Source organism: Littorina saxatilis, linkage group LG8 (genome assembly GCF_037325665.1).
Source record: "Littorina saxatilis isolate snail1 linkage group LG8, US_GU_Lsax_2.0, whole genome shotgun sequence".
In the NCBI taxonomy this organism is placed as follows: domain Eukaryota; kingdom Metazoa; phylum Mollusca; class Gastropoda; order Littorinimorpha; family Littorinidae; genus Littorina; species Littorina saxatilis.
The window spans coordinates 34,092,918-34,110,490 of NC_090252.1; the positions used below are offsets into that span (position 1 = coordinate 34,092,918).

General features: G+C 40.1%; 1 protein-coding gene across 3 annotated transcripts in view; it reads left to right on the forward strand.

Annotated features, from left to right (window-relative positions):
- LOC138973367 (hemicentin-1-like) overlaps positions 1 to 17,573 on the forward strand; it is a 486,299-nt gene that overhangs the window by 427,585 nt on the left and 41,141 nt on the right. The window lies entirely within an intron of this gene.

Below are 17,573 nucleotides of genomic sequence, written 5' to 3' on the forward strand. Positions count from 1 at the left end.
GACCTTTGCACTTTTACAGTGAGGATAATTTACGGGTCCAATTTACGTTCTGGACACTGCGTTGACCTTCTAAAAATAGTAACAGTAACAGAACGCCGGGAATATCCGAAGACGCTCCACTCACACTATAGTGCACCATTACGAAGGAAGGGAGGTAAACGCTGAAAACCTGGAGAATATGAGAAGATAAGGAAGAGTTACTTATAATGGTGAAATGAACACAAAAACCAAAATCGATTCAGCGCTGCGCGCTGAGAGCACGTGTTGAAATATCTCATCGATGATATTGTGTCCGGGGTGTAGCTGAATACGGTGTCCAAATTTGAAAAAGATCCACCGAGAACTTTGGCTTTGGTGTGTCGGTATGGGGGCCCGGGTAGCTGAGGTGGAACCAAAATAGCTGAGGTGGAACCAAAATCGGTTCAGCGCTGCGCGCTGAGAGCACGTGTTGAAATATCTCATCGATGAGGTTGTGTCCGGGGTCTCTCTGAATAAGCCCACCAAATTTGAAGCAGATCCATCGAGAACTTTGGCCGTGCATGGCGAATACACAAATACACAAATACACAGATACACAGACACACAGACACACAGACACACAGACACAAGTCGTATATATATATAGATATTGAGAACTGCTCGCTATGACTTGTCACGATTAGGTGACATGGATCACGAAAGTGTCACTCGGTGGGGTGCCTTCTCTTGGTCAATTGCGATAGAAAGCGCCTGTGCTTCTGTCAACGGTTGTGGGTTTTGCCGACAGCGCAGAACGAACACGGATATTTTTGTGTTGCACGGATTTCACGGGGGTGATTTCTGCTGTCGAGGCAGAATTGGCGATAGCTGAACTTGGGAAGTGACAGGGTTAGTCACGTGATTTTGTCAAGGTTGTCTGTCTGAGACATGTTAACTGGACACTCGAAAACTCAGCGCTGGGGAGAACGGTCGGTGTCTTATATTTCCTGCTAGTTTGATGGATTTCATCGCTTTGAGTTCTGCATTGATATTCAACGCGCCGCTCTGCATATGTACAGGAGGGCTTCAGGAAACTTCAGTTTGAGACCACTTTCTCTCCGTTCACATGCGGTCTGACGTTGACGGGTCGTCAAATTCTCTTCGCTGTGCGTGAAGGTAATTTCACCGCATAAAGGACTCAGCAAGAGGGCGAATGGGGTATCGCTGTTGACGAACAGGGGCCATTCAAAGGAGGAAGCAGTTTTCGCTTCAATGAGAGAGCTACCTACATAGGCTTTTGAGGTAATAAATCATTATTTAACGCTGTTGACGAGTCTGTGTTTGTGGAATGAAATACTCTCTGTTGTTCTTTCCAGGTTAGCGCATAATTTGCTCTTTGTGACGCTAAAATACTAATCTGTATATGGTTTTTGCAGATATGGAGAGAAGGAAGGAAAATAGCTGATTTGTTGTTGTAAAAGTCCGTTTGTGCAGGCCCACGTGCTCGATGAAATATGTCAGGGTGACATGTTTAAAGGTGGGGTGTGAGGGGTAGCATGACATGTCTAGTGCACCGAGGCTTTTTGTTGCAGCCTTTCTTCATTTCTACCTGCTACGGTTGCTGGCTGTTTTGCTGCCTATCTGCGGGACGCTGTTAATCTGCGGGATGCTGTAACCGGATCGTCCGCGGGGTGTTGTAACCAGCTAACCGGCTAACCAGCGACTGAGTGAGGCGCCTGATGTCTCCACTGTTCCCTGCTTCGTCACCACGCTAACCAGCACTTCATTCGACGGAGCAGTTGTGGAGACTATGAACTAATTACAGGCCGTCCACTCAGTGGCAGAAGAAAAGCTAAGTGCACCATGTCTTTGCACCCTGTTTACCACCGTTGTCATCTTTTCTATTTATGATTATACTCGAGTGGTGACAGCGTGGGGTTTGACACCTGCATAAATTAGCACTTTTGGCAGATCAGCTATATATTTCTTAACTTTACACGGGATCAGCGTGTTACTATAATTTTCTATACTCTAACTGGCATTTTGTCAGTGACCATTGGTGTTTACGTTTTGAACGTAAAAGAACATATTTTGAGTGAAGTCTCGAGGGAGGTGGCGAGTTATTACATAAACAGGCGTCTGAAACTTATACTTTTGTTGATTCTATTTAATTGTATGACTGCGAGAGTGGATCGTGGTGTGGTTAGTTAGTTAGAAGTAACTAACCGTTTCATAATCACCTTATGTGATATAGTGAAACGTGACATACTGTATGATCAGATCTACAATATAACTTTGATCAACTGTTCAATCCTAGTGTTCATTTTGCTTTGTGAGCGCGTCGGTTCTTTGCAGCATCCAAATAACATCCTCCATTAAATCACATAAGTCATCTCAGGATCTTTCAGTAACTCAAGGGCAAGCACACCTACTGAAACTTAAACATTTGCCTAGCATAACAAACACCTGTATACCTTACTGATATTACCTTATAAAGGTACAACTAACGACAAAAAGAGGAATGTGCTTATATTGTTGCCGTGGTATGAAGCAGCGCACTCGACTGAATGTTGATGAGATAGGCGTGTTGTGGCTTTGAGAATACTGTTAATAATGTCTTTCGTAAGATGCAAAACCTTGGTTTTACACAAACAAGCGTGAGCAATATATCTGGATTATTTTTCTTGGAATTGACGTTGATCAAAAATAACTCTGTTAGGATGTTGAACCATTGTTGAAAAGTTGAGTCAAACATATTTAATTTTACTAATCCATGTCACACTATTCTGTAGGAATTTGGACATGCATTACTGAGATATTTAGACTGAAATCAGCTCGACGTTGCGAAGGTAGTTCTAAAAGTACAACAGAAGACCAGACACAATTTGTTTCCCTTGTTTCTGATTCGTGTGTTTATACTGTAAATCAACTGTCAAAAGACGTTTTACGTAAATAATTCAATAAGGATTTTCAAGCGTTGTGGAAGAGTTGCGCCCAAGAATGTGAGTCAAATAATAACACTCGGTCGACCAGGTAAAACCAGCAATCGCACCAAATAACTGACTCCGATGTGTATGTTTTTCAGTGTCCGCACCACGTGACTCCATGTCTTCCGAATATTGATCACTTGCCCCGAGTGATAGCCAATAACTCGCTTTGTCTGAGGTCACGTGAGTGCATGTCGCTTGAGGTCACGTGAGTTTGAGAAACACGCGTGCTCATGCAGCTATCAAGTCAAGTCAAGTCAAGTCAAGTATCACTGCAGGCCATCGCCAATAAACTGTGGCTCCGATGTGCAGATTTCAAAAGAAAAAGGCATCATGTCGAGCGGACACATTGCATTACATACACATCGGAATCAGTTATTCGATGTGATTGCTGGTGGTAGCTGGTCGACAATGAGTTACGTTTGACTCACTGAAGTGGGGTTTAATTCTGCCACAACGCTTGGAAGTTTTGACAGAGTTATATTCGATCACCGTCTATTCCAGAAAACTACATGTTTCACGCTTGTTTGTGTAACGTCAAGATTGTGCGTCAACGGAAGACATTTTGAACAGTATTCTCCAAGCCACAACAAGCCCACTGCATCCACATGCAGTCCTCTTGCTACCCCGTCACCACAACAACCACACTCCTCACCCTCGTTAGTTTTGACACTATAAGGTAATAGCAATATGATATAGAGGTGTGCGTTTATGCTAGGCACACAATTTACCATAAGGTTTAAACACACAGACCAACAGACAGAAACACACACACACATACAAACTAACACACACGCACGCAAGCACAAACACACACGCGCACTCACCAAAACAAATCGTCTCAAACTTTATTTACAATCCAAAAAGGCATAAGTCAAAAACAGACAAAAATGGATGACACCTTCCGTTTTGTTCATATTCCAAAACTCAACAGGCGTGAGGGTATCTGCAAAGGCTGAGCAGTTTGTGCGCAATGGGGTTTGCGGACTGGAAAAGGTGTCAGTGGCATAATTTATTCCACAACCAATCCCACTCGATCCGCTAATAATGTAGCCAGTAATACTATGGAATATGTACGCTCTGAGCCAGTATAAAATATGACAGATTCGTTGTGATTTACAAGATCCTTGATGAATGGAATGTTTAATCAAATACAATACAGAACATTCACAAGTTTGCTTTGTTTATTTTAAAACTGTTCTCCTTCCTTTTAAAGTATAAATGAATACTGTGCTTGATCTGGAGCTCAGGGAAACATAATGTATCGGATCACGAACTGAGGGGGTTTAGAATATTGTAATCCTCACATGTTGAAAAAATGATAATGTGCAGGACACTCATAGAAATGGTATAAAGGAGATAATTTGAATATAAATCAACTTGTTTCTTTTTTCTTGTGTACATCAATTTTGTTCATTTCAAGCCTAGAATATATCCTCCAGGGAATGTACATTTTTCTCAATTTTGTAAAAGTAACGTTTTGTTTTGTCAATAATAACAGTTCCAATTACCTACCTTTCTTGTTTATTCATTTGAATTTTGGAACTTTGTCAGTTCATCTGTTTTTGGATTTGTGTACATTGCTCTCATAATTTTCCGTAGTGTGAGGTTTTGTTTTTAAACTTTTTTTATTGCAAGTTTATTGTTTATTACTTTCATCAATAATATTAACTATAATGTACAAATGTACCCACATCGCTACGCAAAGAAGCAAACACTCCCCCTCTAGTGATATCCATGTTTCTGCTTCTATGACCTGGACAAAGTTTCCTCTCAGAAATCAAAGGCATTGGTCAATTGTCAGGAATGAATTATCTACAATACCGACTGTCAGTCAGAAGGCTACTATTTCATTTATACGCATTCGTTATTCTCCTCCGATTCATTCCAACAATAAAAGAAAATACGTGGAGCTCAATATGTTTATATAGCTCACTGGTAAAGCATGTACATATATCAAACGTTCAGGATTCACACACATATACACAATACGCCCAGGGTTCTAGATGAGTAAATTAATGTGTTACCCCATCACCAGAACAGCGTAGTGTAGTTCATCTGTTTCTCCATCACCCAGCCGACGCGGCGACTCCTGGCGTGGTCCGTAAAGTCCGGTTAGTAGATCACGTCGCTCTGCTTCGTGCATCTTCATCTCTTCATGCGTCTGCTTGAATGGTCAAACAAGCTCTCGCGAATTCCGTCTTCTGTCTCTGGGAAGACTCCTGTGAAAGTAATTCTTGAGTCAGTATTTCCATAGGCATAACACAGGGCCGTAGCACAGCTCCTAAAAGTGGTCCGGCCATAAAAAAAATAACAAGTCGCGTAAGGCGAAAATACAATATTTAGTCAAGTAGCTGTCGAACTCACAGAATGAAACTGAACGCAATGCCATTTTACTCGTAGCATCGTCAGGCCACCGCTCATGGCAAAGGCAGTGAAATTGACAAGAAGAGCGTTGTAGTAGTTGCGCTAAGAAGGATAGCACGCTTTTCTGTACCTCTCTTTGTTTTAACTTTCTGAGCGTGTTTTTAATCCAAACATATCATATCTATATGTTTTTGGAATCAGGAACCGACAAGGAATAAGATGAAAGTGTTTTTAAATTGATTTGGACAATTTAATTTTGATAATAATTTTTATATATTTAATTTTCAGAGCTTGTTTTTAATCCGAATATAACATATTTATATGTTTTTGGAATCAGCAAATGATGGAGAATAAGATAAACGTAAATTTGGATCGTTTTATAAATTTTTATTTTTTTTTACAATTTTCAGATTTGTAATGACCAAAGTCATTAATTAATTTTTAAGCCACCAAGCTGAAATGCAATACCGAACCCCGGGCTTCGTCGAAGATTACTTGACCAAAATTTGAACCAATTTGGTTGAAAAATGAGGGCGTGACAGTGCCGCCTCAACTTTCACGAAAAGCCGGATATGACGTCATTAAAGTTATTTATCAAAAAAATGAAAAAAACGTTCGGGGATTTCATACCCAGGAACTCTCATGTCAAATTTCATAAAGATCGGTCCAGTAGTTTAGTCTGAATCGCTCTACACACACACACACACACACACACACACACACGCACGCACGCACACACGCACGCACATACACCACGACCCTCGTTTCGATTCCCCCTCGATGTTAAAATATTTAGTCAAAACTTGACTAAATATAAAAAGGTACTTTTCCCGGGAAACGAAAAACGTGAACTAAGGTAGATAACTCAGATGTCTCTTCAGTGCAAAACGCGATGGCTCAGTGGATCAGTAATGCGTCTCAGTCGGTGCATACGCAGTTTGCCTTTTAGTTTTACTTTAGATTTAGATCTATAGTCTTCACTTGTGAATGTCAATTAGTGACAATTTCTCGCTTAACGCTGTCATTGTGCGATCTAAGTCACGACCCCTCCTTCCTCCTAACACAGCGCTGAAGCTTATGAAGACGATTGATTTTTTTTTTTTTAACAAAAAACTGGTCCGGCCATGGCCGGAGTGGCCGGTAGGGCTGCTACGGCCCTGCAACACACACAGCAATTCACTCATCATTCACCCTGGGCTGTAATTACACTCCACATTCAACCACACACACACAAATTCTTAAATAACTACTGTCAATACTAATATTAATTTCCACCCTTGTCCGAGTTATCTATCCACACATTAAACAACTATCTATATATATATATACGACTAGTGTCTGTGTATCTGTCTGTGTATCTGTCTGTGTATCTGTCTGTGTGTCTGTGCGCGATGCACGGCCAAAGTTCTCGATGGATCTGCTTCAAATTTGGTGGGCATATTCAAGTAGACCCGGGACACGACACAACCTGGTCGATATTTCAACACGTGCTCTCAGCGCGCAGCGCGGAACCGATTTTGGTTCCACCTCAGCTATTTTGGTTCCACCTCAGCTTACCCGGGCCCCCATACCGACACACCATAGCCGCTACACCACATCACAACGCCAAAGTTCTCGGTGGATCTTTTTCAAATTTGGACACCGTATTCAGCTACACCTCGGACACAATATCATCGATGAGATATTTCAACACGTGCTCTCAGCGCGCAGCGCTGAACTCATTTTCGTTTTTGGGTTCATTTCACCATTATAAGTAACTCTTCCTTATCTTCTCCAGTGTTTGGCGTTTATCTCCCTTCCTTCGTGTGGCTTTCCCGTTCAGTTGTAAGTTACTACACTGCGCTGTCCACTGCCCTGAGCGTCTTCGGATATTCCCGGCGTTCTGTTACTGTTACCTATTTTTAGAAGGTCAACGCAGTGTACAGAACGTAAATTGGACCCGTAAATTATCCTCACTGTAAAAGTGCAAAGGTCGAATCAATTTATAGCCACGCGAAAAATACACTGTCATCTATCTCTCTATAGATACGGCTTCTCTGTGTTTTTGTGTGTGTGTGTGTGAGTGTGTGTGTCTCTATGTAAGCAACACCTGTGCATTCTTCAGTTCTGTTTGTGATGTGGTCTGGCGGCTTTTGTGTAATTTTATGTACACTCAAGTCCTTAATGGCTCAAAACCGTAGGACTTTTAATATTAATTTTAACGTAATTTTATGTACTGGCCTTCCTTTGAGAAGCCATAACTTGCTCAGTCCTGTTTGAGTGGAGTTCGCCTCCAAAGGTGATTAACACGGTTACATTCGTCGACAAGGATGGGACTCGATATGGTCAGGAATGGCATTATGGCCACTGAATCATTTTCGTGCTGTTCCCATTCCACGAATCTGGGAGGGACCTAAGCTTGGCGGGTCCATAGTTCGGACCCGGCGAAGCCGGCGTACGGCTCTAAGTACTTCTTCCCGGCGAAGCCGGCTACCCGGCGAAGCGGGTATTCATTCTAGTTCAGAATATCCAGATTAAGAACTAGTACAATGAACACTTAAGTTAACATAGCAGCGAATATTAAGAATGCCTATTCATAAACATACTAGTGTTCCTTAGCGAAAACATATCATGAAAAATAGTTTACCTGAGCACGCGAGCAAAGAATCTTCCCCGACTTGCCTCTTACATGTTCAATAGTCTCATAGTTAAAATCTGGGTCATTGACCAGGGGTTAGAAGGTTAATTAGTGTCTGTAAACTAAGGCAGGCAGCTGGTCTCAGCTGAAAATGTGGTTATAGTCCTGAGGTCACAAGGCAAACCGCTCTCAGACTGCAGACTCTTTGATCTCACAAAAAAATCCGGGACAAAACGAATTACTTCTCTGTATACTTCCATTGACTTGCAGCTAATACACCGGAGTTTTCCCTAGAAAGTGGGGATTGCGCCTTTTTAGTTTTACAACGAAGCGCCTTGATTGTAGTCCCGAAATTACTGCATCTATATATATATATACGACTTGTGTCTGTCTGTGTGTCTGTGTGTCTGTGTGTGTGTCTGTGTATCTGTGTGTGTGTCTGTGTATCTGTGTCTTCGCGATGCACGGCCAAAGTTCTCGATGGATCTGCTTCAAATTTGGTGGGCTTATTCAGAGAGACCCCGGACACAACCTCATCGATGAGATATTTCAACACGTGCTCTCAGCGCGCAGCGCTGAACCGATTTTGGTTCCACCTCAGCTATTTTGGTTCCACCTCAGCTACCCGGGCCCCCATACCGACACACCATAGCCGCTACACCACATCACAACGCCAAAGTTCTCGGTGGATCTTTTTCAAATTTGGACACCGTATTCAGCTACACCCCGGACACAATATCATCGATGAGATATTTCAACACGTGCTCTCAGCGCGCAGCGCTGAACTGATTTTGGTTTTTGTGTTCATTTCACCATTATAAGTAACTCTTCCTTATCTTCTCCAGTGTTTGGCGTTTATCTCCCTTCCTTCGTGTGGCTTTCCCGTTTGTAAGTTACTACTATTTTTAGAATGTCACTGCGCTGTCCACTGCGCTGTCCACAACGCTTCCCTTGCACCCGTAAGTTGTTCTTACTGTCAAAGTGAAAAGGTCGAATCAATTTATAGCCACGCGAAAAATACACTCTCACCTATCTCTATATATTTATAGATATAGATATACATATATATATATATATACGGCTTCTCTGTGTGTGTGTTTGTGTGTGTGTGTGTGGGCAAAAACCTGTGGATTGTAGAGTTCTGTTTGTGATGGGGTCTAGCGGCTTTTGTCTGTCTGTATGTTCTGGCATTTGAGAAGCCACAACAGATAATATAGGGCTAAGAAATAAGCTCTAAAATTCTCAATCCCGTTTGACAGGACTTCGCCTGCAGAGGTGATTGTGATGAACCGCCACGCTGTCTGTCTCTGTCTCGCGATTCACCCCGGCGAAGCCGGGTATTCCTCTAGTCAACAAATATGTACTGTCTGACTTTTTCTTCAGCAACCTTACAGAACTTACCTGACCCTGTTAAGAGTTATCTTCGATACGGTCAATGCTTGCTGGTCGATCACTTCTGTAGAGCCGCTATGTGTACCCGCTACTGATATGTTTGCCTTATTCATCTTGCGACTTTATCTTGCATAATTTTGACATTTGTTGTTAACATCCAAACTTGTATATATATAGATGGCAAGGGAAAAGGGATATCGTACTATAGAAATCACAAAGGAAAATACAAAAGGTTACGCTATTTAGTGGGCAACTCTTTATTTTGCTTGCCCCTGAGCATTCAGGTGTTCTCACCTATGTCTCTGACTAAGTTTAATGTTATATACCAATAAAATTAAAAAAAGACACAAAGAAAACAAAAGCCACTGATTGGCACACAGATTTCATTTGTGAATTAAAGTTAAATGTTGCTGTGCCTTATTCAAAGTTATTCTGGACATGGGCTACTCTGGATGATTCTGCTAGTTTCCAACCCCATCCCCTCAAAATCACCACGCTCCCCCTTCCCTTTCCCATCTACACTTATTTCAGTTAGCCTGCTTGTTTAGCATTACAAATTTAAATATCTTAATTCTACCAGATGTCATTCAAATGAATTACTGAAATGTACAAGCTACAAGGATAATGGTTAAGATTGTATTTCTTCTCTTACACTTTGCGATCACTTACAATACAAATAGTGTCTAAATGAAACACGGATAAAACATTTCACTTCAGCCTTCCCTTTACAAACAGCTGAATGTCACCAACACACTGGTTTTTCAGCTCAGTATACCCTCAAGTTTGATGGCAAAGCTGCGTAAACTCCGCAATTCATTCTAAGTAATTAAGGTCAAATCAAATCATATCAAATCAAATCAAATCAAATCAAATGAACTTTATTATCTCAATCTGAGAAATTACATTGGTCGTCATTTATATCGATTCTAGTTTGTTTTTGTGGTAACAGTAGTCATAGGGCAAAAGTGTCTTTACAGTAGCTTCTTAGCGCTTGAGACATTTAAACAAATAGGAAATGTGCAGTAAATATATCAAAAGTGGTCGGCATTTGACAAAACAAAGGATATGCACAATTAGACACATGAGAAGTGGTGGGCATTTTACACAACATGGGATCATTACAACAAGGGTCTTCAAAAACGGTTGGCACACAATAAAACATAGATAACTTTCAATAAGACGTATCAAAAACGGTTGGCACACAATAAAACATAGATAACTTTCAATAAGACGTATCAAAAACGGTTGGCACACAATAAAACATAGATAACTTTCAATAAGACGTATCAAAAGTGGTTGGCACATGATAAAACATAAAAGGTTACTTTACAATAAGGCATATCAAAAACGGATGACACATGATGAAACATAGGTTACTTACAATAAGGCATATCAAAAACGTTTGGCACATGATAAAACATAGGTTACTTACAATAAGGCATATCAAAATCGGATGGCACATGATAAAACATAGGTTACTTACAATAAGGCATATCAAAAACGGATGGCACATGATAAAACATAGGTTACTTACAAAAACGCATATCAAAAACGTTTGGCACATGTTTTACTCACAATTAGGCATATCAAAAGTAGTTGACTCGTGCCAAAACATGGCAAAATAAAAGAGATCGACCCATTAAAAACTATGGGATACTTGCGAAAACAGACATTCGACAGGGAAGCACCACTTTAAAAAAAATTTTTTTTTATAAAACATGGGATATATATAATAAATATAAAAAGTGTTGAACACGTTATATAAAATGATATATTTACAATAAGGCACACCAAATATTGCAGGAACTTTTAAAAATGTGTAATACTAACAAAAAGGCACACGAGAAACAAGTTACAAAAATGGTGCTGTACCTTGGAAATAAAAAGTTTAATATCAGAGCACTTTCCTTCAGATAAAAGGCACAAAACCAAAGGTACAAAAGCAACAAAGCTACTTTCTGTTCTACTATTTTGAGTTTACCGTTGTATATCACAACAAAAACAATATCTACAAACAAACCTGGTAATATTTTTGCATGACAAAGAAAAGTAATGCTTCTGATTGGAAAGCTAACAAGGCTGTCGAGGTAGGTTCTTTTTTTTTTTAACTAAGAGTATAATATATACATATTTGTTCACATGCACAGGACAATGTGAAGTGGCCTAAAATGTCGACTACCTTAAAGGTGGTCGTCTACATTTTTGCTTTTTTTCAATAATCTTATGGTTAGATTTCGCTAAAAAGTTATGTCAGATGATGAATGAACCATGGGGAAAAAAGTTATAGAAAAAAAATATATATGTAAAAAAAGATTTTATTTTTGGGTAGCGTGACTCACGCTTCCAATATTTTGTTTTCTGTTTGCTGAGAACATGTGCTTTGCCTAAAAATACTGACCAATCAAATTCATGTCACTATGCTTATAGCCACGCCCAAACAAGTGCAGCAACAGTTTGACACTGGAGCGCTGTCCACGCTTTTTTTTAAACGCACGAAATGCACGGGATTTGAGAGGAGTTTTGCGCTTGGCATTTTCCAAATAAGGATATCCTACTATGAGTACTACGCTGGAATACTACAATGAATTTTCAAACGGCTACACTGGCTTCGTCTTTCCTGATCGAAAGGGGGTGTATTGTTGATAATTGTAGATAATAGACTCTGCATTTTAATGGTCAAATGGCGATTTCGGTATAAAAATGTAGACAAGGACCCTTAAAAGCGTAGAGACAAAGAATGATACATTTTATATAACAAAAGCGTAAAATACCTACAAGAAAGCGATCAGTGTACATATAACAACAACACTCACAAACACAAACACAGACACTAACACGCACACATTGACACACACACACGCCCAGATTGCACGAAAAGTAACCGAATTTCAAAAGCTGAGTATGGACAAGAAATCCACTTGTAGATAAAAATCAAAAAAATCAATACAACTTTGCATAATAAAGAAGACGAATTATAGAAGATGAAAAAAATCAAAGAACATTTTAATGAGGACGAAAATCACCCACGAACATTATTCAATGCCTGCTTTACACCTAATTAGATACAGTCAGTGGCAGGGTGCAATACGGTGTCTATCGGAAACCTCAAGTCCATATAATTCACATACTGATAGTACGAATGACTGTCATTATTCCAATTGTTCTCATGCAGTGAAAATGGTTGAATTATTATGTTAACACATTGAGCAATCCAGAGCATGTATTGTTGGCTGGTTGTTGATGTTCTAATGACATTTTATTAGGCTAAACGGGGCCGATTCAGGTTTGCCGTCTTTCTCAGCTAACATTCATGAGATTGTCCAATGACAGAAAGTGCTTCAGGAGCACACACACAAAGTGTTGAACTACAGTTACCCACTGCATGCATTAAAACGATTTGTTTTAAGGATCGGTGACTGGTTCTCAATGTGGTCCAGTTGCACGGCCTCAGTGACTACATTCCGAGCTGGGAGTAGGCTGACCGGAGCCCCACGTCTGACATCTCCAGAGAATCGTACGGTCCTGCAGGTGCAGCTGTTGGGAAAGCAATAAAGATTGATTAGCTACCATAAATACTTTGCTACAGGCAGGACTTCAGTGACGGAGAACAGGATCACATGTTGGGTGAGCGATGGCCCGCTATCACAGTGGTATCATCATAGTGGAGACATTAACTATGGCTGTGAGGTTGAAGGAGAGGCATCCTCTTAGTAACAACACAGTCACTAGTTATAGCAGTACAGTGGAACCTCCCTATTAAGACCTAAAACAGTCTGAGAAAACAAGGTCTTAAAACAAAGGTAGTCTAACATGGAAGATATTTATGAACGGAAAATAAAAACAGGTCTCATAAAACGAAATCAATACTTTCCGTCAGTGAGTGGACCCTATAGGGTGAACAAGAACACAAGGCAATTGTTTCACCAATACTAGTAAATCATGGATTTGGCCAGACTGTGCAGCCGTCACATAGCTGATATAAGTAGTGTCCTGGTAACACAAGCCAAATGAACAAATGAAAGAGATTTGTTTTGATATTTTCATCCTAATTATAATTATTATGAGTTGACTATTTGCGCCTACATACGGTTTAAATAATGCTGTGCGTGAAAGGAATATTACTGTTTTATGTTCTTACGTTTTAGGTTGTATGTTGTAATGCTGTGATACACCACTCCCGAGTTTTTCGTCTTGAGATAATAACGTTTGCTATGTCTATTTCTATGTCTAAATACCTGTATCAATCCGAACTGTTACTCGAAGTTTGTCTATCATTTAGGCATTTTATCCTGCTATTTTTAAACCTGCCCTTTGTTGACATAAAGTGCTTTTGGTCATGGTAAACCCTCAACATTGAGGCAGAAACCTCCCGTGTTTGACGATCATGCAATCGACACATAATTCAGAAGGAATGGCGTCACACACGAAATACGCAAGCTAGCTAAAGAAACCTAACTGTTCTGGGTAGATAATTGGACAGATTGTCTGTATGTAAAGTTGCAAAGCTTTGCTGATTCCGATCTTTTATCGATTTTTTAAAGGGCACCTGCGTTTTTGTCAGGCCGAAATTTGGGGTGCCCTTTTTGAAGCGGTGGTCACGTGATTCCTGTTTACGAAATCTTTGATCCAAAAACTGTGCCAGATAGTCAAGTGGCCTGCCTTTAATGGCACAGAAAGTTGAAATGAAACAGCAGGAGACTTAATGCTTTCATTGGGGTGCATATTGTGCATTTATTGTTTTCTCAATAAAAAAAGGAGAATAAACCAGAATAAAACAAGGAAAAGTAAAAACATAATGACACAAAAACGTGAAATAAAACAAAAAGGTGCACTAACATTAAATAGAGCGATGAAAATAGTATAAAAAGGAGAAACACAAAAACATAAAGCAGATTTAGAATATTGGATTAGTCATTGAACAGTGGTCAACTGGGTTTTTGGCAAACATAACTTTCTTTGCTTGCAAATGACAGATTGAAAAGTTGAAACAAGTAGTTTATTTTCCTGTTAGAAAAAAATGTAAAGAGAGTTATGAGGCCATGATGGGAATATTCCATCTCATTTCAGCACTTTGGACATTGACTCTTCCTTATAAATAATGTCTCATAAAGTACGGACTTGCATCGGTTTATTTCATAATTTTCCGGTTGAACTGTCATATTAATGATAAAGGAGTGTTTAGTAGATGTAATTTGTGTTAAAAAGCATCTAGGGTTACGAGTAACTAAGATATGTCTTTGATGTCAGTAAAATGAACACTCGGGAGAAGAAGAGTTAAAACGGACACCAGGAAATATTCATTGCACAAGAACAGAGAACTTTTCAAGTCACATTTCCACGTCGATGTCCAGACAACGAGGAGGTGTTAAACATTTCTCAACTACCCACTCAAAGCGGAAGATTTTCGTCTGTCACTTCGATCACTTTATTTGATGTAGAGGGGACCGGGGACTGAAACGTTTGATTGGCGAAGTTCAAATTTTAAGGAAACTAATAATGTATGATCTTAACGTGTCACGAGGGATGCCGAATACATTCTTTACATAGGCAAAATACGGTTTGAGGGAACGTTTCTTTAAACAGACAAACACAGCGAATAAAACCAGATATACTCAACTGAAGGTAAAAAAAAAAGTTTAAAAAAGTAAATAAAATACGTGTAAATGCACAGATTGTCATTCCGTGAACTAGTATACCCAACACTACCATCAAAGTAACCAAGAATCAAATATATTCAAGACACTTGTTGTCCAGTGCTAGTAATATTTCAAGAGATAATTATTGATGCAGAAACTCTTTAAAAGGAATAATGCCTACAAAAAAAGGCTCTTAGATCGCTGCAAAGTCATATAGTATATACGATTCTGAGTTGCAAATAATGCTACGACTGCCTTTACTTTGCAAACGCAAGTCCTTTGAAATCTTAAATAAATATTGTGAAATAGGCAAGAAAAAAGCAGTTTTGGTGAGGGTTCCGTTGGGTTACTTTCACTTTTTACTTTCTTTAATTGTTTATGTGTAGCTGGTTACTACGCCGCCGCGTCATGAACAACGCTTTACGTCTTACCCCCAGGAGGCGCTGCTTCTGGACTACTTTTTGTTTCCAGCACATGAGAGAAGCAGCGCCTTGAACCTCATTCACACACTTTGATTTATATTTAATTACTTTACTTGTGGTGCGTTTTTGACCAAATCGTGCCGTGTGCGTCTCGATCGAGGCACAGTGAAGTCCTCAAATTCTTCAGAATGGTTAACTTCGCCAGAAACTCCCCCCCTCCCCCTCCCAACGGTCGTATCAAGAGGTTTTTTTTAAGGACAGTTATAGGGAGAGAGAAGTGCATTTTTTTCCTGACTAATCCAACCCCTCGCGCGCGGAACCTCAATCTGTCCCAACCAACAGACAACATTAATGATTTTGTTTTGCATTTGTTTTTTAAAAACGCTTAATTGTCATGATGAACTTCTGTGTGTCAGTTTTGTCGAAAATTAGTGCATGAGAATAGACCTAGCCATGGGAGGTATTGTGAACTACAACATTAGCGAGTTTTTTTCAGTCAAGACTTAATATTTTGTTCTATCTGTTTCTCTCTAAACCTGATGGACAATGAGGCGACGATTATCATAACTCTTCCACTTACCAGAGGCTCCAGCTGATTGGTTGGTTCCACTGGTGGAGGGTGTGTTGTCAACGGGATGCAGGTAGTCATCAGGCAGGCTGTCAACAGCAGGTGTGGGGGGCAGCGCTGGCGATCCCCTGGGCTGAGGTGATGGTCCTGAAAGATCAACAGTGTGATAATACAAACTGGATATGGAGAATACTGCATAGCTTGCTGTGTAATAGCAGGTTCACACGAGTTCTTATGCAAATATTGAAAGCGAATAAAAGCAAGCTTTTCAATATTTAAAAGAGCAACGAGTGCAAACCGGGTATCACACAACAAGCCATATGTATAATTATGTCTGTCCTGCTTTCTGTACTTGTCTTCTGTTTTAAACTTCCCCAATGGTAATTTCTAATGAAGATGCGTCTCCTTGAACCTCGATCTCTTCTAGCTAGATCTAAAGCCTTTCTCTGACGTCAAAAGCAAACAGAGTCCACAATAAGAATGACAGTTTTAGCTGTAAGTTCTCACAATTCTTCGAGAGGAAACAGCAAACTATAGAAAAGTGTTCTGAGAATGACGTTTCTCTCGGTGACTTTGGAAGCCCGAGCAGTGGAACATTAGGTTCCAGCCAGACTGTAGTTCTACCCGACCTCATGCATATACATGATATTCACACGCGTGAAGAGGTGATCAATTTATCCCATGGGTGGTTTCTTTCATATGTGTAGGATTAAATGTTATCAACTTTGTCTTTACTGTACTTGAATCTTTGTGGTTAAACCAATGCTGAAAAAGTTGGATTACAAAACAAACTGTTTAATATGCGAGCATATTCGCGTGCACTCCTCAAACGGCAAACCCTAACTGGCCATGCATCGCTCTGCCCACCCCTTCCCACACGGACACATACACTGGGGTGATTACTAGAAAGCTTGGACAGTCGGAAGCCACCACTTACTTTGCATATGATGATGAATTTGTCGTGGACTGGGTATCTCAGGAATCTCATCGTAGGAGTGAGGTCCACTGCCTCTGTCTTGGCGTCCACCATCCTGTGTGTCTGCGTCACCTGTCCTGATTATGACACCTGTGTCTTGACCTGTTAATATGTTGTGCCAACGTTTATTGGAGAGGTCATGTATGGGTATTACAAAGACACGGTGAGTTGGATAATCTGTGTAATTCTGATCAGTGCACCTTGACAAAACAACCACAGTGTAATAATTCTAGGGATGTCGATCGTCAAGTGTCGACAGCTAACTAGGCGGCCAAACGCCGAGCTTTACTCTTATCGCTGAAAACCATGCTTTCAACTTTGCAAAATGTTCCGTCCATTTTGTCAAATAAAGTGATCGCTATCAATGTCCCTGAAATGTTTCCCTGTAATATTCTGCGTGAAACAATTGCATACACCAACCAATAACTCAATGAATCGACCAAATAATAAATAAACCACCATCATCATCACCAACACTTCAACACTATTGTTGAAGTGCTGTGCCATGCTGCTTTTGGTATTGCATTTCAACCTGGTGGCTTAACAATTAATTAATGACTTTGGTCATTAACAATCTAAAAATTGTAATTAAAATAAAAAAAAATTAAAACGATCCAAATGTACGTTCATCTTATTCTTCATCATTTTCT